General features: G+C 33.7%; 1 pseudogene across 3 annotated transcripts; it reads right to left on the bottom strand.

Annotated features, from left to right (window-relative positions):
• Positions 1 to 9,221: 9,221 nt before the first annotated feature.
• On the bottom strand, positions 9,222 to 17,429 carry LOC114276797 (low affinity inorganic phosphate transporter 1 pseudogene; annotated as a pseudogene). 3 transcript variants are annotated; one of them, XR_014351401.1, is made up of 3 exons: positions 17,292 to 17,391; positions 13,396 to 13,418; positions 9,222 to 11,094 (listed from the first exon to the last, which is right to left on the bottom strand). The product of XR_014351401.1 is annotated as a low affinity inorganic phosphate transporter 1 pseudogene, transcript variant X2 (transcript). The 3 variants fall into 3 exon arrangements; XR_014351400.1 differs by lacking the exon at positions 13,396 to 13,418 and having other exon boundaries at positions 17,292 to 17,429; XR_014351402.1 differs by lacking the exons at positions 13,396 to 13,418; positions 17,292 to 17,391 and adding an exon at positions 11,502 to 11,664.
• Between the last annotated feature and the right edge of the window lie 5,946 nt (positions 17,430 to 23,375).

Genomic DNA, 23,375 nt, shown 5'->3' with positions numbered 1-23,375 from the left:
CCTGACACGTGGCTCTGCTATCCCATCTGTCAGCATAAACCATGCCATTCATCATCTGCTCTCAACTGCCTGCCAGCACAGCTGGTGCTCGGCAGCCGAGATGCCCTACCTCGGTCGTACCATGCTTCATACCTTAAGCGCCTAACCGGATAAACAAACGGTGGACCGGGCTAAGCGGCATCCTGGCCGAGCCTAGCCCGGATGCTTACTTTGATCGGCCTTCTCGCCGGTCAATCAACTACCTCGGCTGACCGCGCCTTTCCGAGCGCCGGTCTCTCGGTTTGTCTGGTTTCGACCATCCTCGGACCAAGCATCCTGGTCTGACCGGTCACTTCCCGACCGAGCAACTTCTGCACGGTCCGGGGCGGCACACCGTCCAAACCTTGCCCGGCCCAAGTTCTGGTAGCCCATCTCCGGGTGAACAGTTGATCATCTCGGCCCAATGCACTGCTGGGCCCTCAGCTTGCCCGGTCGATACCCCGGCCCAACACCGGATCATAAATCACCCTCTCAGTTGATATGTATTTATATAGGTATATATACACAATTTTTATTTATTTATTGTTCTTAGATGATTTGTTTTTGATAGAAAATGGTGAAGAAACTGTTAAGTGAGAAGGAAAAGAGGATGATAAGGATGATTCAGGCTTTGCCATGGGTTGGCTGCTGGAGAATTGCTAAGATGAAATGTGCTGTGCGAAGAAGAAATCAACAAATTGTGCAAGTTGATGAAGCGAATGCCGCCTTTGATTCCATTAATTTGAGTAAGGGTTTCGGTTTTGCGTTCTTAAGGTTTTTTTTTTGGTTCTCTATTTCTGCTCCTTTTAATGTTTACATTTGATGATATGCAGCTGAACCGTCTGAGTCACTATCCAGTGCTGAACTCTTTGAGAAAAAACAAATTCGCTGGCTGGCGTTAAAATGGAACAACAATGAGCAGAAGTGGAACAGTTACCGTGCTTCGAACCAGCCAGTACCTGCCAGTGTCATTGCTTTTAGATACCTGACCTCAGTGAAGATGAGTGCTGAAAATTATTTTCGTCAAAATCCAAAGAAGCAGGTTCTGGTGTTTTCTGCTGAGCAGTTGTATGAATTGGATGATGGAAGTTATTATGATGTTCGTTATCCAGCAGACTTGCCAGTTGAGGAGATCAGCAAGATTTGTGATGACTGTGAAGCAATGCTGCTTCCCTGCATTCCCTATGATGGCGAATTGAAATTCTCTCAGATGGTTGGTGCCCCTGAAGTCCCAAAGGATGGCACTACTAGTAAGAAGAGAAAGAAAATGAAAAATTCGTTGGAGATTGCAGCTTCCAAGTCTGTGAAGTTGCAAAATTCTGAAAAGGAAACCTTGTTTTCTGTTGGTAGTTCTGAGGACCAAAACCTCGTCTCTGATTTCAATATTTTGGTTGAGCCTGAGCCTCATGAAGACTTAAATGCAGCCAAACTGTCTGATGTTGAGCTCAGAGACAAAAAACGCATTCGCTGGAGGGCATTGAAGTGGCGAAAAAACGAACATGAATGGTGGGTTGCAAACAGTTTGAGACTGCAGGTGTCAGCTAAAGTCGCTGCCATAAAAGCTGATACGAAACTAAAGGAGGATGCTGAGAATTTCTTCATTGAGAACCCACCTAAGAAGCTTCATGTAATTTCAGCTGAACACCTGTTTCAGCTCGATGCTGGTGAAAATTACCAAGTGCTATTTGATGGCAATTTGCACACAGATGAGGTAAATAAGATTCAGGATTTCTGCAATGCTTTGCTGCTTCCATGCGAGATCTACCTTGGGGGGCCGGATGATCTCTACCATCGCTGAGAGTGGTGCTTATGTCAGTTAAAATCTTTACTTGCCTTGTTAAAACGATGAAGTATCATGGAAGTCCTTTTTTGGATGTCTTTGCTTTGCTAACTAAAGCTGCTAGGTACAAATATTAATCTAGGTAGTGACTCCAACCAATGGGTTGTTCCATCATGTATAACCGTGACAACTTCAAACCATTCAAGAAAATAAAAACAATGCTTGGGGATTTTTTCTCTTTTAATTTCTGTTAGCTAAAGCTAGACAGAGAACTTAGTATCATTACTAGAAAGTGTCTTATTTGTCACTCTGAGCTACATGTGAGAACCCAAATGCCCCAACCCAAGTGCACATTGTCATAAAGAAAAATCTTTCAATTGAATGGTGAACCTCCCATTTTATCAATGAATGCCATGGTAAACCAGTACTCGGACACTGTACTGCAGACTGCACATAGCAATAAGAGTTTGAGTTTTGTGCCTTTGCAATTTTGAAAACCTCTTCAAAGGCATTAATTGTTTTGGCATCAGGAATCCACCCTGATTGCACGGGTGATGTCCTTTTTTGAGATGATTGAACTGTGGAATTTGATGTCCAGCAAGAACCATGTAGTGGTGACTCCAAGGAAGTGAAGCCCATGGTGAAGAACAAACTCCCTCGAAAACAAACCAAAGTCTGTCTTGTCCTACCACAAATCCATTATTGACTCTATTAATTTGATTGACATTCCTATGAGATGTGGTTCAACCCTGCAAGCTGCAGGAAAGCGTACCTCGATGGTGTTGCTTTAATTACACTTTGATTGAGTTGATTAATGCATGTTATTTCAACATCTAGTAATATTGGACAATAGGAAATTTATCAGCGATGGTTCACCTTTAACAGGCACAAACTTGGATTTGTAGCAACATAGCTATGAAAAACACTGGCTTTCAACATATCTCCAGAGTGATGCCTTAAAATTGTATTGACTGCTATTACAATGTTATCATGGAGTTTGAATTATAAGTTTTTACTTCACCAACAAACAACATTTCAAGATCAAGGAGTCGGCTGGGTGGATGAGGGTTTCGCTTACCAGGAGTGATGCCGAGGTTCGAATCTTACCACTGAGTGTGTGCAGCTTCCTTCCCATATTCCCCTCTTCCTTCTTTGCCATGTTTGAATTCCCTAAAATCTCTCCCTCGCTTAATTACTAACACAATCGATCTTCTATTTGATACATCATTTGCTAAATCAATCCAAGAAATGGGTACTTTTTATTCTTTCATTGCAATGTGTTTTTCTTCTTTCATGGATAACTCAATTGCTATAGTTTGGATGCTTCTCTAATAATAACATAGAGGTACTCATGCAATGGGGAGGCAGAGAAATATGAGGGATATTATCTACTGGTAGGTGGGTCGTCTGCATTTGAGAGAAATAAAGGAGATGAATGAGAGACAAGATTGGCAAAAAAAAAAAAAAAAAGGAAAAAAAGAAAGAGAGACAGTGCGCTTTGCGGTGACTCAGCCAGCCACGTGTTTTACAGCTCATTCGGATCTGAAAATCAAACTGAATAGTGGACTTCCATATTTTCCAATGCTATTTTACCAAACAAGGAAAGATATTTGTAATTTAAACCATCCACGGGCCATGCCATGAGATCTAGAGAGTAAAGAGAGTAAGTGATTAAGGACATATGATCAAAGCCTTCACAAGATCCATTAGCATTGATTCTAACACCACATTTGTTTGGGCAGAAAATGTTTTCCGCAATTTCTGGCATTTGGTACAATAGAAAACTAAAGCCAACGAAAAGCATTTTTCATGGTCAATCAAACACAAGAAGCCCATTTTCCACTTTTAAACTGTGGCAAATATTTTTCAAATTAAAGTCTTATGAATGGCACCACACTACCACCACTATCATCACCTCCACCACCTCCACCACCACTCACAACCTCCATCTCTGCCCTGCCGCTACCACCACCATCACCCCAGCATCACTAATACAACTATTAGTACATTAGTTTCAAAGACGCAACCAACCATAGAAAAATGTTTTTGGCCGAAACAAACAGAGGTAATGTCAATTGTAAAATTCTAGACAGAGGACTATTCCTCACGCTGCAATTTGGACTTCTTAAACTTAATTGTTGAAATTGATTCAATTCTGGTTTTAAATCTTTTTGCAGGGGACACCACTGAACCAGCACCTCCAGTGACCCAGTCCCTTCTTCTGGACAGCCTGCATCTTTCTTATTTAACATCATGGTTGAGGTTCTTAATATTTTGCTTAAAAGAGCCAAACAGCATCATGTTCTGATTAGAGGGGTCGGTAAGTATTGGTCATGGTAACTTGCAGTTTTCTCACTTCCAATTTGTAGACAACTCAATAATCTTCTATAATGATGATTGAAATGCGATCATAAATGTTTAACATTTCTTGAGATGTTTTGAAATTTTATATGGCCTGAAAATTTATTTTCACAATAGTGTAGGCAGTGGCTGGGTTGGGGAGATTTTTTGGATGAGTTCTTGAAACTTGTGCAGCTGGAATGCTTAACTGTAAGCATAGATCCTTTCCAAAGCAGTACTTGGGACATCCCTTGGGAGCTTGGTGTGGAAACATGGCAACCATTGTTATGCAAGTTCAAGAAGAAGAAAAAGAAGAAGCTATCCTTGTGGAAGAAGAGAAGATGCCTTTCAATGGGAGGGAGGATTACACCGTTAAATGTAACTCTATATCAAATTTAACTATCTACTTTGTCTCTCTTCAAGTTTAGATTTCTACTTTATTCATCAGGTAGTTTCTACATCAAATCTCTTCATAGTCTTTATGATTCAACTCACACTTGTGTGCCTGTGTGGAAAAGTATATATAGTCTTCCACAGAATTGTGATATTTGCCTGATTGGTTTGGAGTAAGTGGATTGTTAATTGTGATTTACTGATTAAAAGGAATGCACTTGATATCTGGGCTTTGCTATTTCTGTGGACATGATGAACTCAAAACAAATTGATCACTTACTTTTTCGGTCTGTGGGCAGGTGAAGAATGAAAAATAAGCATCAAAACCAAACAAACTACCAGTAAAATTTAAACAATTGCAAAGCACAAAGTATCATCCACATCAATAAATACACCAACCAAAAATAATTACTGACTACCTAATAATCTTTTGCAGAAACAACTAAAAGTCATATATGTAAACTGAATAGCCAGTGTGGCTCTAAACAACATAGGAAGTGGAGATACTAAATTTCCATGGTGCTCAAGATGAAAATAAGCTTGCAATCTATTTGCTCAGAAATGTGGTTGTTCTTCGGAAGATGAAGATTATTCCCAAAGGACAAGTGTATGAAGGGAATGGCAAATGGATGGAGTCCAACTTACCAACTGAAATTGAACGAGAGCAAGTGCATAAGAGACTTGCTCAAGAGCTGGCCTACAATACCTAGTTAATAATTATTATATTATTACAAGCTAGTGTCAATCTTATTTATTGGTACATATATAGTTACCTTGTGGAGTTTGTGGAACATGGGGATAATTTGTAGAGTAATCTCTTACTGGAAGAGTGGTTTTTCTGAGGCATTGCTCTGCTGTTGTTGGATGCTGAAAAATATTATTTGTGGAATAATAGTTTCAACAAGCACTGTTTATTATGTGTTTATGAGTTCAATGATTTCAATTACAAGCGAAAAATCAGCTAAGAATCCTTATAATTAAAATTAAATTTCAAGTAAACTTTAAAAATCATATAAAGCATTGAAAGCAAGATAGAAAACAGTGTTCTCATCTGAAGATGTGGATGAAGAGCTTCTTTCATGAACATTGGAACTTCTATTATCTACTTGTAAATTGACAAGTTTAAAGCATATCCAAAATTGTAGGTTCAATAATATATCAACACACATTCACTCAACCCAACAATATGCGGAGTAATTGGTTGTAGTGAAGAGAGAGAAAAGCTAATGAAATGCAAGTAAAATGTGAAAAGGACTACACATTTTCTCCATTAACAAACAAAAATGAAAAGCAAACATAAAACTTTAATAATATCACTACTATAGTTAACAGAAGAAAGTGGCATAGAAGTTACTATATCTCAAGATTAGCATGAAGGTGAAGCATAAAAAGCCTTATGACCCGTTTTAGTGTCAATCAAGTGATCAAAGTGGTTGTTTTAGGCTTCCCTACTTTAGAAAGTCTCATGTTTCAATTATCTTTGTTTAATGTCTAAAAAAATGTACCATATCTAAAATTTTAATTTAAAAAACAAGAAAAAAGATCAGGGGGGGAAAAAATCATTGTCAAAAGTCCCCATTCATAAATATGAAAAACACATGTTTTATCCAGAGGCCCATAGTAAATTTTTTTGTTCAGTGGCCCATAAAAACATTTTTTTTAAAAAAAATTTGGTGGAAAAAAATTATTTTACAAAATAAATGATTCAAATTATCGAAATAAAATATGCGGTAAGTCTGTCACAAACACAAATCCAAACCACACCGTTCAATCCAGGCGTGGACAGGTGGGAAGCCGGTGATTGATTCATTTTTAGCTTCCTTCTAATCCTTTCTCAACCATTTGGTATGCTAGGCCATGTTGAATAGGGAACTCATTATCTTCTACTACAATTTATAACAAAACACTGTAAGGATACCGTTTAACAAATATCCTCAATGTGGAAGTCTTTTGCATTCATGTTGGTACTATGTCCAATCAATGGTCCCATCAATTTAATTTTAACCAATCAAAATTATCATTTAACGTTTATGCCGGAAAAAAAAAATGCAGGGAAAAAACAAGGGAGTTTTTTTTTAAAGTCCTGATATTAAGATTTTATTAGATAAATGACATATAACATTTTCATAATAGTTAAAGTCTCTCAATATTTTCATAGAGAAAATTTGACTCAGAAAAATTTTGTCTGACTGAGAGAAATTTCCATCCGACACAAACAAAAATTTCTCTGAAAATGACATAAAAATGCAGATATAAAGGAAGTCTTGTTAGTTTCTCCAAATCAAAAGGAATCTTGATAGTGTTCAGAAAAAGCAAATGGACAAAAATGAAAAAAGTAAGAATGCGATCATGGAAAAGTGAAAAATTCTTGAATGTTTTTGCGTTGCTGTGACCACAGCACAACTCCCACAACTGGGGAAAGAAAATGAAATTGGAAAGGTGATGAGAGAATAAAGAAATTGAAATTGGAAATTGATAATAGGACATGTAAATCTTTGTTACTTGAGAGAGTTTAATTACTCGGTGCATGATGTGTTATATAACCTGAAGCAGGTCTGCAGCTGTGTATAGATAAAGGGACCTAAGGATGCTGAATTGTTGCTAGTATGCTGGTGCTGGTGAAGCACAACCATTTTTTGGTATTTGTTTGATTGGGAGGGGTAGGAATGTATATGTAGCTTGCTGCTGGTATTGGGTTGTTTTGGATTCATCGGTCTTATGGGTCTTTTGTCTCATCAGTTCATATCTGGTATGTTGGGCCAATGTCTTGATCTGTGGATGCTAAACTGATATGGTTTATCTGGGCTGTTTTGGCATTGTCAAAGTCCACTTCAATTTTCTTCATGAGTTATTGGCTACTGTGATCATGCATTATTCAGTGCATGAAAGCTGTGTTTTGGCTGAATTCTACTCTATAGGTCTACAACAGTAGTGCCTCACTGCAACAGGTGTTTGTATTGGAGTCTTGGGGTCTTGCTAATGTGCCTAATTGCTCTGTTGCTGATCTGTATGCTATTTGGGAAGGCTCTTGCTTGCCGCTGCTTTTGCTATTCATTGGTGACTACTAACTCAGGGTGGTTTTGGATCCTCACCCTTTTTGTTCATGATGGTTGTGAGAAGCTGCAAATGGTTTTGCTCTGGTTTTGCTTTTGGTCTGCAACAGTAGTGCCTCACTACATCAGGTGCTCTGTGTTGATCTATATGCTGTTTGGAAGGCTGGTTTATCTGCTCTGGGCTGCTCTTGCTTGCTGTTGCTTTTGCTATTGATTGATAACTACTAAATCAGGGTTAACTTGGCTGATATGCTGTAGGATTCTCACCCTTTTGTTCATGATGGTTGTGAGAAGCTGCAAGTGGTTTGCTGTGGTTCTGCTTCTGGTTTCTTTTTTTGCTATTGCATCTGGCAACAGTAGTGCCTCATTTTTTTTGCTGTGGTTCTGCTTCTGTTCTAGGCTCTATCTGTTGCTATTGCATCTGTTTATCTGTCAGTTAGGTGTTGCTCTTGTTTTTGTTTTGTGTTGTTGGTTTCTCACCAACTTGGAGGTTGGAGCTTTCTCTAGCTCCAAGCTCCTCTTTATTGATGTTTTGCCTATCATATGTATTTATATGTGGTTCATCAATAAAGATTTATTTTGCCGATCAAAAAAAAAAAAAAAAAATCTTTGTTACTTTACTTTTGTTGAAGTGTTCAATTCATAAGATAAATTCATCTTACCGTATTACTAAGTGCTTGTTTGGCCTACTCTATAAAAGACAAAAAATCAACAAATGTCAAAAAAAAATTATCACTATTCATCAAAAAAGTTATAAAAAAGAAAAGAAAAAAGAGTACAAGCCAAAATTGTACCCCAGTACAAGCTCATGTGTGGGCCCATAGGATACTTTTCATATATCTTATGAAAAAATTAGACATATATATTCAGTGTGTAGAACTTGTCGAGTACTACATGTCTGTAAAAAATCTCGTTGATCGGATATTGATAGCTATGTGATCAAATCAAGTTTTTGTCAGCCGTTTATTTTTCACTGTCCATTTTTTTTTTTTCCATACAAAACTGATTTAATCACATAGCTATCGACATCCGATCAATTTGATTTTTTACAGGCATATAGTACTTGACGAGTGCAACACATTAACGGTTTGAATTATCAAAAAGGGACCTGTGATGGATCCTTACGAACCCAACAGTGCCCTCCAGTCCAATGAAGGGCTGGAGGGAAGCCTCATCCTATATATATATCTTCTAAAGGCACCATCTCATTTCAAAGAAAACTGTACCTCTGCACTATTCAGCCATCACAGTAGCATAGGGCATAGGGATAATACGATAATTTTGCTATTTTATATAATATTTTAATATGTATTTTTTCGCAAAAAGTCAAAAAGTTACCCAAAATAATCATCTTTCTTTTTCTCTATTTTTTTATTTAAAAATTCAAAAAGTACACTTATATAGCTTATCCCAAACAACTCCTACAAATTTTCCATATAAAAGACTATTTTCAATAAAAAAAAATTGGGGGCATGTATATGTGTCAATAGTGTTTGGTGTCAAGTGTAAGCAAAAAGCTGTACTAAACAAGCATGTAGAGCCATGGGACAAGAAAAACCAGATGTCTACTGTTTGGTCGCAGAGAGAGAGAGAGAGAGAGAGAGAGGACTACACATTTTCTCCATTAACAAACAAGATTAAAGCCAGACAGAACTTAAGAGTATTACCACTAGTTAAACAGAAGAAAGCAGCAAGCTTATTACATATCTCAAGATGAACATGAAGGTGAAGCACTACAAGCTTTTTTTCATCCTAAGATGTGTGCTCAAAGACATTAAACTACTAGGTGGACTGATAACTATACTAAAGAGAGCAGCATTATATGAGAAATTCTTATTAAACTGGAACTGTCCTAATGTCATGACTGGTCTGCTGTCTCATCTCCGTCGATCCATCCTCATCTTCCTCGTTCTCTTGAGACATTTCCTCCAATGATTTTCCTTTCGACTCAGGCACCAAGAATGTAAACACCATACCCAAGAAATTGACTCCCCCAAGAACCATGAGCGCATTCCTAACACCAATACCCGGTGGATACCCTTTATCTGTCTTAGTTGGGTCCTGATTCTGAGCTGCATATAAGAACCCAAATGCCCCAACAATTGCCCCAGCTTTCCCAGATGCTGCTGATATGCCATGACACGTAGATCGTAGCCTTGCAGGGAAAATCTCAGCGGGGACAACAAAAGTTGTTGCATTTGGACCAAAATTGGCGAAAAAGAAGGTTAGCGAGTACATGACAACGAACCCAATTCGGTTCTCCTTATGAGTCCAGTGATTGTAAGGAATAGCTAAGGCGTACATGAACACTGTCATGAAGAAAAATCCCATTAACTGAATGGTGAAGCGCCCTATTTTGTCGATTAATGCCACGGTGAACCAATACCCGGGGACAGTACTGCAGAGAGCAATGAGAGTCTGAGCTCTTGATATTCTGAAAACCTCTTCAATGGCATTCATTGTCTTGGCATCGGGAATCCACCCGATTGCACTGAAAATGTCCTTTTGGAAAAGGTTTTGACTGTAAAAGGCAATGTCGAGCAAGAACCATGTAGTGGTGGTTCCAAGCAAGTGAAGGCCATGGCGACGAAGAAACTGTTTTGAAAACAAACCAAAATCACTGCCTTTATCTCCAGAAAGCTTTTCAACTTTTTCTTGTTCCGCTTCTAGCTCAACTTGCAACACTTTGGACATGTCAGCAGCGGCCTGTTTGGCATTCTTGGCAATTAAGGCCGTGTAACGGGCAGTTTCAGGCATTTTCATTCGCCAGTAATAAGTAAGTGCAGCAGGGATCGCACCAAACATCAGAATTATGCGCCAAACACAATCAGCTTCAGGAACTGTGGAGCCAAGAGGATTGTATTGATATGCTGGGGCAGGAAATTTGGCCTTAAATGATGCAGAAATAATACATGCAACCATTCCACCGGTCAAAATCCCAAAACCTTGCATGGCAAACACCGCAGCAATGAAGGCACCGCGAGTTCTTTTGTTGGCGTACTCGGACATAATGGTAGCAGAAAGAGGGTAGTCGCCACCGATGCCAAATCCTAGCCAGAAGCGAAAGAAACAGAGTGTGGTCATCACGCCTTTTGCACTTTTGCCAAAGGAAAGGCCAGAGGCAATTGCAGCGATAACCATGACCATAAGCGTCATGCCATAGACTCTTTTTCGACCCATCTTGTCACCGAGCCACCCGAAGAAGAGTTGGCCAGCAAGGGTACCACAAAAAGCAACACCATTCACTGCAGCCGAGACATTAGGAGGCAAAGACCCCGGTTTAGCATCGCCATCGTTATGGTAGTATATGCGGCCGAGTAACTTGGTGACTAAAGAGATGCAAAACAGATCATATGCGTCGGTGAAGAAACCCATGCCGGCAATTACGATTGCAGTGAAGTGATACCATTGTGTTTTGGCCACATCAAGTGCATTGAGCACTTGCAACTGTTCTTTGGCCATGTCTGACTTAATTCAGAATCTTCTTCACAGGTCTAATTTTCCTTGCAACTGAAAACATAGAACACAGAAGCTAAGGATTAGTATGAACGTTACTTTACTAAACCAAGGAAAGATATTTGTAAGGCACAAATTCTTCAAAATGAGTAGTGTTTGATCATGTGTCCGTATAGGTGTTCGATGGCATGTCCAATATGCTGCGTGTCCACTTGTCGGTCACGCCACGAATATGTCCAAAGTAAAATATATATTTGTTATTTATATGAATATAAATTTAGGGCAAAGAAATATAAGAGAAATCAAAGTATATGTGGGTGTATTTTTATTTTTTTTTCACTTTCCTAACTTCTTTTAAAATCGCTATGTCCCATGTTTGTATTGATGCATGTGTCTGTGTCCGTATCCATGTCTATATTTCTTAATCTCTAACATTAGCCTAATGACTAGAACTTGAGTACCTTACTAGGAAGTCACGGGTTCAACTCAAGTTTGACTCCCCCCTCCCCCAGCACAGCCCACAAAAAATAGAAAGACGTTAGCAGTCTAGTACATAATAATGCCGTTGGAAGAGTCCAGAAGGTGAGTTAGTTCATCCTAGTTTAGACAACTGAAAGGTCATCCAGGAAACATGATAGATTAGATATTTCAAAAAGAAGACAAAGGAGGCCAATTTTTTCTACAGTTTTGAAACGTCTCATGCCTACAAATGGTTTTTCAAAAGCTAGGTGAGAATATGACGTATTGAATTTGACAGCTTAGCATGTGAAAGCAATTAAGAAAAATAGCATTTCAAGGTCAACAAAATGAATACTATATATAGATATAATACAATCAAGATTTATATAATATTACAATATTAACAGCTGTTAGCTGAGATTATGGAGAGATTCATAGGCCCCGTTTGTTTGGGTTATAGCAAGGGAATTAAGATTACTAGTACCTTGGGATTAGTATATGGAGTGTTTATTTTGAGAGATAGCCTTGGAACTATTAATACCTTGGGACTAACTAATACCTTAGTATTACTAATACATTGTTTGTTTTGAGAGATAGGGAGGGTATTACTAATACCTTGGTATTACTAATACCCTTGGGGAGGGGATTCATAGTGAGGAGGTAGAGATGGTATTAGAAAAATAGTGAGGGGATTAGAAATTTTTTTATTTTTTTATTTTTTATATATTGGAAATTTTTTTTAAAATATAAATTTTAATTTTTTATATTTTTTTATTTGTTTTATTATTTTATATAAAAATAATTTAACAATTCCTCACTACTAATCCCCTCACTATCAATCCCCTCACTACTAAGCCCCTCACTATCAATCCCCTCACTAACAATCCCCCTCATTATTAATCACATCACTATCAATCCCCTCCATTCTATCTCTGAAAACAAACGACCCTCACTAACAATCCCCTCACTATCAATCCCCTCCATTCCATCTCTGAAAACAAACGGAGCCACAGAGATTCTCACTTTATTTTACTGTTTAAAAGATGTGAGTAGTTAAAAATTGGGTAGGAGTATGAAAAGGAAAGACTATTTTCTTGAAATTGGGGACCTTTTAACCAAACTCCTAAGATTGTCTAAGCATGTTTTGGATCTACCTTTTCTGTTTTTCTTACCCCGCTCTGAAACATTTTGGTGAAATCTAGCATACAAAGTAATGATTCATGTGAAATGGAGGCAAGCAATTAAGGGAATAGCATTTCAAGGTCAACAAAATGAAAATTATATATGGATATAATATAATTAAGGTATATAATATATAAACCATCTATTTGTTAAAATAAAATATTATTTATTTATATGTATATAATTGTTCGATGAAATTAATTTTTTGCATGAATAATTTTTATTGCGATATCTACAAAGGAGACAATTCAGATTATCGGTGCGGGTTTGGAATTGAGCCCTACAAGAGGAGTATGAAGAATTATGGAGAGATGAGGTATAGAGGGGAGCCTATTCTAACATATTAACAACGGTTGTTGAAATTATGGAAAGATTCATAAAGATTTTCCTTTATTATATTGTTTACCAGATGTGTATAGTCAAAATTTGGGTATGAATATGAACGAGAAAGTAATTGAAGTTATGGTAAGCCATCAGGTTGAACTGATGTGGTGCACTATTCTATTTATTAATTTTCATGTGTAAAATTGAAGCTTGAGAAATCAATTTGTGGTCGGCCTGCGGTGGTGAGTGTTCAGCCACGTTAAAACTCCGGTCTCAGTTTGAATCCCATGTGACACACCAGGACATTTTGGTGAGAATCTAGCAGATACAGTAATGATTCGTGAGAGCAAGAAAATACAACAAAGGACAAGAAAGGAATAGTCTTATTACCAAATGAACAAGAGCATGGGGACCTACATAAAATTTTAAAAAAATATTATGAATAAGCTAAGATAAGTAGGACCTAGGAAAGTTGAAAGAGACCATAAAAATGTCTAGTTCAAAAAACCAGAAAAGAATGAGAAGAGAAAATTTTACATAACAAAGAACAATTCTCAAAACTCAAATGAAATAAGACCAAAACAATTTATTTATGTATTTATTTTTCCACTGAACTCTTTTAACTAGAGAAGCTCCAAGTCAAAACCCATCTAAACAATCCTCAAAAGACAAGATTTAAAATCACAAGACTAGACTTTATACAAACTGGTTGTATCATCAAATTTGACACACACACTTGCGCAGCGTTTGGTTGGGAGATTTGAAAAGAAATTTAGAAAGAAAAAGAAAAAAAATATGTAAAATTGTTGGCAAAATGTTGGCTTATTTTTCCTACGAAGGAAAATATCATAAATGCGAGCGTGCCAGCAAGGATTGAAAAATCCTTACAGATTAAATTCAAGCCAATTATCAAGCGATTGTGTTGACGGTTCTTTTGCCTCAACGAAGAGGACTTCAAATTTGCCAAGTGTAGTGAAAAGAAAAAGTAAAAGAAGAAAAAGGGACGGAGAAAGATGATTGAGTGAACAATCAAAGTAATAATTACTTACCTCTACTCCTATGCTTCGAAAAGAAAGTGCATAAAATGCTTCGAAATGGAAATACTGAAAATAAATGCTTCGAAATATAAATCTATGTTAAACTACTCCTAAGATAAGGAAAATGACAAGAAATATTGAAATCAATTGTCTTTGATTTATGTTCTGGATCTACAATGTAGCCATTAATGGCTATTTATAGAAGAAAAAATACAGCAATAACTACTTAGTAACTACCCATTTCTTCCATCTTCATTCTTGTCTTGCCATGTGTCCTTCCACTCATCCACTTTGTCCTCCCACTCATCCACTTTGTCCTTCATATTCTCCATTATCTCTATAACTTCTTTTAACTTCCAAAAGAATAAGAGGATGCCACGTGTCCTGCAATTATATAAATAATAAATAATAATAAAAATTGCAGATTTATGGTGCTAACATTACCCCCCGCGGCCCTTAAAAATGATGTTTATTTGAATTTTTGAAGGGCCGAACCAAGCACATGACTAACCTAAGCAGCAAAGTGCTTCGAATGATGTAACAACACCAATAAAGTGCTTCGAATGAGTATGAAATTATGACTAGATGACTCGAATTATTACTAGTAACAAGCTTCGAAAGTGATATAAAGGACCAAAATCATTCTTCGAAGGTCGATGGAACTGACAAAAGACGAATTACATCCTCAAAAATACTTGACAAAGCTTCGAAGGTTCACAACCACCATTATTATTTCTTCGAAGCTGTTGTTGATGCAAGATAGAGTGCTTCGAAGCTTACAAAATTATGGCAAAACGGCTTTCGAAGCAACTTATGGCAAAACGGCTTTCGAAGCTGTTTTTGGCCAACCATTGTGGTTTATTCAAAACTTATATGTTCTGGTTCACACATAATTAATGGAAATATTAATTTTGTGTTTCGAACCAATTATTAATTCTTCGAAGACACCAAAACTGTTGTTCTTCGAGCCAACTTATGATGCCAAAAACAGGCATTATTCGACAACTAATTAATTGTCATTCTACATATATTTGAAGAGATGTACACATTTCGAAAGTTTTCAAAGTTTTATACAGTTTCGAAGGTGAAGTAATTAACCTTCGAAACAACTCTTGATGTTTCGAATGTATCTTCAAAGCTTTATACAGCTTCGAATGTGAAGTAATCAAGCTTCGAAACAACTCTTGATGCTTCGAATGTATCTTTGATGCTTTGATTGTGTACATACAAACAACTGGCCATCAATTTGAAAAGATAAGCCATTCTTAACCACTTATTTAAATGCATAGGCTTTTTCTAGCCAAGTTCATGCATTTTAAATGGTCATCCCTTGTTCTTAGTGCTTCGAACTCATAAGAACAATTTGTTAATTTTATTAACCACATCATCAGAATTATATTTTGATGTGAACCACAAATCCAAAAAGGATTTTGAACACCAAAAGTCATGGTATAGTGTGACCATGAAAATTCATACTTTTTAACATTTTGAAAAATGTCAAAAAATTTGAATTCATGAACAGTGGCTTGTTCATTATTCTTGACCATGTTTGGTTTAAAAACATGACTTTCGCCGAATTGATTTTCATAATTCTTTGGCAAAGTAGGTTGTTTTTCCATGTTAGCCATTAATGGCTTATGAAAATCCCCCATAAGAATGTTATTTTCATGACTTGACTCTCTAAAAATTAATTTTTGGACCTCCCGAGCCATGTATGAAACATCATTCTTAGTCAAATTTGGCTCAAAAACATGCTCTTTCGTTATGTTAATTTCATAATTTGGCTCTTTAAAAACGGATTCTTGAACCCCCCGAGCCATTGATGAAATCAACTCTTTGCTTTTGCTATTTTTAACCATGGAAAAATTCTGAAAAAATTCACCAATTCCGGCCATTAAGGCCTCAGTTAAAGACTTGGTAGTGAGAGTTGATAACTCATCATTCCATTGGCGAATTTCCATATCAAGTTGATGAATTTCTCCAATTAAATGGTGTCTTTTTTCTTCCACCAAATAATATTGTAAGGGATGAAAATTTATTTCATCAAGAAAATGGATCTCTTCTTGAAGATCCAAAATTTCTTGTTTACGCCAATAAATTTCATCTAGACTATTTGAAATGGACAAATCCAATTCATTTTCCATTTATTACACTTGACGTCCCACTGGGCGTGCCAAAAAATGTTGGCAAAATGTTGGCTTATTTTTCCTACGAAGGAAAATATCATAAATGCGAGCGTGCCAGCAAGGATTGAAAAATCCTTACAGATTAAATTCAAGCCAATTATCAAGCGATTGTGTTGACGGTTCTTTTGCCTCAACGAAGAGGACTTCAAATTTGCCAAGTGTAGTGAAAAGAAAAAGTAAAAGAAGAAAAAGGGACGGAGAAAGATGATTGAGTGAACAATCAAAGTAATAATTACTTACCTCTACTCCTATGCTTCGAAAAGAAAGTGCATAAAATGCTTCGAAATGGAAATACTGAAAATAAATGCTTCGAAATATAAATCTATGTTAAACTACTCCTAAGATAAGGAAAATGACAAGAAATATTGAAATCAATTGTCTTTGATTTATGTTCTGGATCTACAATGTAGCCATTAATGGCTATTTATAGAAGAAAAAATACAGCAATAACTACTTAGTAACTACCCATTTCTTCCATCTTCATTCTTGTCTTGCCATGTGTCCTTCCACTCATCCACTTTGTCCTCCCACTCATCCACTTTGTCCTTCATATTCTCCATTATCTCTATAACTTCTTTTAACTTCCAAATGAATAAGAGGATGCCACGTGTCCTGCAATTATATAAATAATAAATAATAATAAAAATTGCAGATTTATGGTGCTAACAAAAATTAAGTAAAATATAAGTATGTGTATTCACATTTGACCAACCTTTTCTATTATCCTTTTCAAATTTCTCCTCAAATTCTCAACCAAACACATATTAAAGTTTCTCATTTCAGAAATCCCAATTTTAAAACAATGGTAGTTCTACCCTATTGATCATCTTCCATTTGATCTACTCTACTATACATACATGTATCTATATGGGTATATACAATGTTTTTAAAGTTGTAAAACAGAGTATTTATTGCAACCACCGCAAAAACTGGTGGCGTCACACCAAAAACGGTTCAGAGATATACTAAAGTACGAAAACAGAGAGAGAAAAAAATAAAATAAAAACAAGTAAGAAAAAATCGAAAAGACAGTGGGAATTAAATTCTAAATGGGTTTCTTTACCTCAGAAGCGGTGATTCAGAAAAACCATCAAAAGACACAGCCAAGAGTCTTCTTGTAAGCAGAAACGTTACGGACAACAAATATGAGAGAGGCCTTTATGCTGCGTTTGGTTGAGAGATTTGAGGAGAAATTTGGAAAGAAAAATAGAAAATGTAGGTGAAATGTGAAAAAAATATAACTACATTTCACATAGTTTCACACACCTCCTTTTCCTTTTCCAAATCTCTCCTCAAATTCCCCTAACCAAACACACCATTAGAGAGAGAGAGCGCTTACGGGGGAGAGAGAGAAGTTAATGAGAGTGTGGAGGGAAGAGTGGAGTTCGGGTCTGTATTTAACCTCAATTGGAGTGGCTTGCGTACGGATAATCCTTCTAGGCCTTTTTTGTTGCCGTTTGATGTTGACACGTGGTGTTAATTCTGTTGTAGCAGGGTCGTGATTCTTTTTTAGATAAATTACAAACATACCCCTAATATTTATTTAAATTATAAATTATCTCTTGTAATTCTAAAAACTATATTATATCCCACAAGATTTTTAATTTCATATCAAATATGTCATTTTATTAATAAATCATCAAGTTAATTATCAATTTTTAATAATATTAATTTTATTTGAATTAATAATTCAAATAATTTTATTATTGTGTAGGTGAACAGTTATAAATTTTATTTTTTTAATTAATTTTGTTAAATAAAAAATTCAAACAAAATAATATTTATAATTTTTTAAACTATAAAAGTTAATTTATATTTTAAATAAATTTTAAGAGATATATTTTTAATTTTTCCTCCATTTAAAGGCTTTGGTCAACGGTCGTAGTTAAACGACACGTTCACATGATATACTTGGGCGGGCTTGTGTTGACTGATCTTCCCCCCTAACAACAAATGGTACTAAATTGTTAAAAAAAAAAAAAAAAAAAAAAACTGTTTGGTTTGGATTTTCAAGATTTATTTTTTTCAAAATTAAAATTTTTTATTTTTTATTTTTTTTATTAATTTTTTTTAATATTTTGAATATTTTTTTTTATTTTTAGATACATTTAATATAAATATATTTAAAAAGCATAATATTTATGATTTTTTTAAAAAAAAAATTCACCAAATACTAAACATATAAAAAAAATACTAGAATTTCGTACATTTTTCATATTTTTATGTATTTATTAATTTGTTAAAATATTTTTTTATAAATATTTTACTTTTTAAATACATCTAAGTAAGGTGCATTTAAAAAAGTAAAAAAAAAATACTTAAAATCTTAAAAATATTCATTAAAAACAAAAAAATAGAAAAAATAAAAAATTCAATTTCTGAAAAATTGAATCCAGAAAATTAAAACCAAACACACTAAGTGATACTGAATTCAATAAGATTTCGAATACAATGTGATATCAATGTATTAGGGAAAGTGTTATTTTATAAAATTAGAAATTAAAAAAAAAATTGCAAAAATTAAAGTAAGAAAGTTAAGTACTAATTTTTTTTTTTTTTTTAATTTTTAAGTTTTGAATTAAATCAAGTTATTTGATATGTAAAAAAAAGGCTAAATTACAAATACATTCCTGAAGTTTGCTTAAAATACAAATTGTTCCATGTGGTTTGAAAAATTACAAATACTTCCTTGTTAGTATTTTTTATTTAACAGAATTAACTAAAAAAAATAAAATTCATAATTACTCTCCTATACAATAATAAAATTACCTAAATTATTAATTGAAACATATTTCTAACATCATTAAAAAATTGTTAATTGACTTGATGATTTATTAATAAAATGAGAGATTGATCATGAAATTAAAAATCGCAGGGGGTAGAATATAATTTTCAAAACTACAGAGAGCGATTTGTATTTTAATCAAACTTTAGAGGATGTATTTGTGATTTATCCTAAAAAAAATTAGAATTTGTTGGTGTAAGTGGTACTGGTTGTGTTGGTGTTTGTGGTGGTGGTGGTGGTGGTGGTGGTGGTAGTCGTGTGATATTAGCTGGGGGGGTGATGTGACAATGGTGGAGTGATAATGGTATTTTTTATCAATGATATGATTATAAGATGTTAAAAATCAGAATTCAACATTATAATTAAGTAAGAAATTTATGAGATTAAATTTTTAAGGGAGGTTTAAAATTTTAAGTGATACGAATTATAGTTATTAAACAATTTAATTTGTAAGCATTTACTTGTAAGTGTTGAATTGTGTAATTAAACACTAACTAAGTGGAACTATTAAACAAATTTATTAATATATTAATTATATAATTATATGTCAATAATGTTACATTTATAGAAAAAATTTAAACATACACAAAAAATGAAATTTATATTTATTTTACATTTTCTGGGATCACACGCCGAATAAAATATAGCATACATTTATTTTTTATATATGTAATTACTAGTATTACACCCATACTATGCACCGTATCACACAAGTAATTAAAAATAATATTAATATTAAATAAAAATTTAAAATATTTTAAAATGAAGAGGAAAAGAGATTTAGAACCAAATAAATTTTAATTATTTTCATGACAATTATAATTAAGATCGTTTTTTATGATTTTGTCATCAATGGTGCGTTTCATGTATTAAATATAAAAATGTGCTATAATATAATTAGTAAAAAAGAAAGATAAAAAATAAAATAAATTATAAAAATTGTATTTGCGGTAAAACATAAATAAATTATGCCATTAGAATTTTGTAATTATAATTCATTCAATTATATAATAAATTACATATGTCGATTAATTTTTAACTTTTATTTTTTATGTGAAACTCGATAAAAACGGTTAATAAAATAGGAAAGAAAACAAAGGGAGTAGTCACTTTCTCCGTCACTCCTCAAATTAATCTTCCCCTTATGAAGCATAGTTGCAAGTTCATCTATCAAATAATTTAATTACAATAAAGTTTATCATTGAAAATAAAAATAGAAGTTCAAACTTGGAGTATGCCAGTCTAACATTTAACCCAATCAAAAATCATTATTTTGTCTGACTTCACCATTAAGACCAATGTTTTCATGATTTTAAAATATATATATATATATATATTAAAAAATTTCATATTAAAAAGAATAAATTAAACTATTTACCAATATCAACTTATCTCTAAAACAACTTTTCTTGGTCTAGACCTAACAAAACAATTATCATTGTTTGAATTATGTCACTATTAAAATTAATCTATTACATAAAATAAATAAAATATATTTGCATATAAAATAATTTTGAGTTAGCCCCCAAATTTTTTTTTGGCTCATTTTCTAATTGAACCATTTTAGTGTTTAAAGCCTAACCTATTAATGTAGATTATATGACTTGTTTTTCAGTGCCGACGTAGTTAGGGTTGTTTAATTTTGTTTTGAAACTTTGTGCACTCATCCTTTCTTTGTTGATATCTGTCTTAGTACTCTTTGTATATTGATTTTTATCAATAAAGTTTTTTTTTTCCTCATAAAAAAAAAGGACCTAACTTATTGATAAGAACTCGAGTCTAGGCTTGATTTTTTTGGGAGACCAAACTAGTTAGACTGTATAGATTATTTGACTACAGTTATCATTAGAAGATGAAGTCTATTATGATTTATCTTAAGAATAGTTTGGTAATCTACCTAAAATTTATATTTGTATTTTAATAAATTATTTATAACTCATACTTCAAATAATATTTTTATATATATTTTTAAAATGAGTAATATTATGTGATCATATTTTGATATCAGATTTTAATACTATGTATTGTAACACATTACATGACACTACTCACATTATTTGATAGGCATTACATGACACATTGAATTATTATTTTTAAAACGCCATATCAGATACTATCAAATATGATTATCATAACATTACTAAATTTCATATTTTATTTTTTTTAATATTTCAAAATTTCAAATTTCAAATGACATCGGACTTAATAATAAATAAGATTCTTTTTTGGATTTTCCATTTAAAAGATTTCCATATTTTCAAATTAAATATATGGCTAGATATGTGCCAATAATTAATGCTAAATATATTTCTTAGCTTTTAGTAAAAAAAATTATAGAAGAATTTAAAAAAAGATTAAATGTAAACTTTAAGCCAAACAAATAAAACTTTGGTTAATAAAATTTGAAAATTAACGTTGATAGGTCATGATCAATATGTATTGCATGCATCCATTTTTTACTAGCATCATAAAAAAAAAAAAAAAAAAAAATAGAAGTAATATTTCATTGTTATTAATTTAAAATTACGAAGTAGGGTTTCATTGTTATTATCATTTAAATTTTTGATTTATTTTTCATATCAATATTATAAAAGAATCATACAATTAGAAATTTGAAAGGTAATAATTACACCATATAAAAAAAGGTGATAATTACAAAATTTAAAATATGTTATTGTGTGTGTTAATTTTCGACCACACTGCCAATCAGGCACTCAGCTGGAGAACACTAACAGAATAGATTAAGTCCGAACGACCTGTCACAAAAAGAAGAGATTCTGGCGGTGGTTCGTCCATCCGGGGGCACTCCGACGATCAAGTCAGTTATCTCTCAAAGATAGCAAAAGAGCTTAACTCACTATTCAGAGCATAAAAAGCATACCTTAGACCTATGGGGGAGCCTCTCTTTTATAGCCAACACTTACCTAATCCCAATAGAAGCCTAACTTCAATAGACTTAGGATTACTGCTAATCTTGGACTTCCAGTAGGATTAGGATAAACTCTTTAAGAGTCTTATCTTTACCCAAATTGAAATCATCTCTTATTTTAGGACTCTTGTCCCTTATCCGCTTATCCCGGATTCCGATATATTCGCAGATAACCTCAGCCTAGCCAAGATGATCTCGGCGTCATGACCAGGACACGTAACACCTCGGCTGACACTTCGGTGTCACCTCGGCTACGTGTTATTATTCAAAAATTATGTCCCCACAGTTATCATAATAAATAAAATGTCAACAATTATAATTAAAGTGAAATGATCAATGATTTTATGACACATGTATTTTTATATTTTATTAATTTAAAATTATAAAAAAAATTATATTATACGTTTTAAATTCATTGACCCAACAATATTTTTACCTTTATAATAGTATAGATAGAAGTATAAATATAGATTTAGATTTCATATCATAACCATTGAAACTAAAATAGTAATAATATCATTGTATGTTTTGAAATCACAAAGGAAATAATATTGACAATGATTAAAATGATATAAAAATTAACTTAATTTATGTAAATTAAATTTTAGACTAATCACAAAATGACATGTATATTTTAAGTGATATAAAATTTTAAAAAAATATATAAAAAGATTAGATTGAAATTTTCAACTTCAAAAAGGTCACAACATTTTACCTTTTATTACATAATTTATTTATTTTTGTTGGAATCGGTAGTTTAGGAAAACAATAATGATTTAGACCACTAAAAAATACATCACTAATAGCACTAATACAGTGGGAATGGTAAAAAAAATAATAAAAAAATAAAAACAAGTCATAGAAAGTGAGCGGGACTCACTGCCACATCATTAGTACTCCCTTTAGTGATCCCCTTTTAGTGCTCTCAAGCATTTTTCTTAGGAAAAAGAACATTGAACCCCGACATCTTCTTCGGGTGCAGCCGTAAAACTCGTTTCGAATATTATTTTAATAATTTAAACTGTTTAAATTTTAAAAAATATCAAAAAGAATATATCTGTAAAAAATTAAATTAATCAAATATCGATAACCCATTTATTAAAGTATATTTGTATACAAAAAAATGAATATGTATGTATCAAACTAAATACAAATGTAATTTAATGAAGGAGTTGTCAATATCCGATTGACTTGATTTTTTATAAATATATTCTTCTTGATATTCTCTAAAATTTAAACGATTTAAATAATTAAAATAAATAAAAAAAAAATCTCACGAACCACACAACCATCACAGTTGTGCACGAAGCACATCAAATCCACGGGAGGGGGGGGGGGGGGGGACTCGCCCAGTTAGTTTTTTATGCCTGTTTTGGTGGCGTCCCATTATTGTGCTATTAAATTATTTTTTCTAACTTTTTAATAGAACTTGA

The sequence above is a fragment of the Camellia sinensis genome, chromosome 14, assembly GCF_055761805.1.
Source record: "Camellia sinensis isolate YWXY chromosome 14, ASM5576180v1, whole genome shotgun sequence".
Lineage (NCBI taxonomy): Eukaryota > Viridiplantae > Streptophyta > Magnoliopsida > Ericales > Theaceae > Camellia > Camellia sinensis.
Note: the sequence above shows the minus strand (reverse complement) of the source record. Positions and strands in the feature narration are given on the sequence as shown.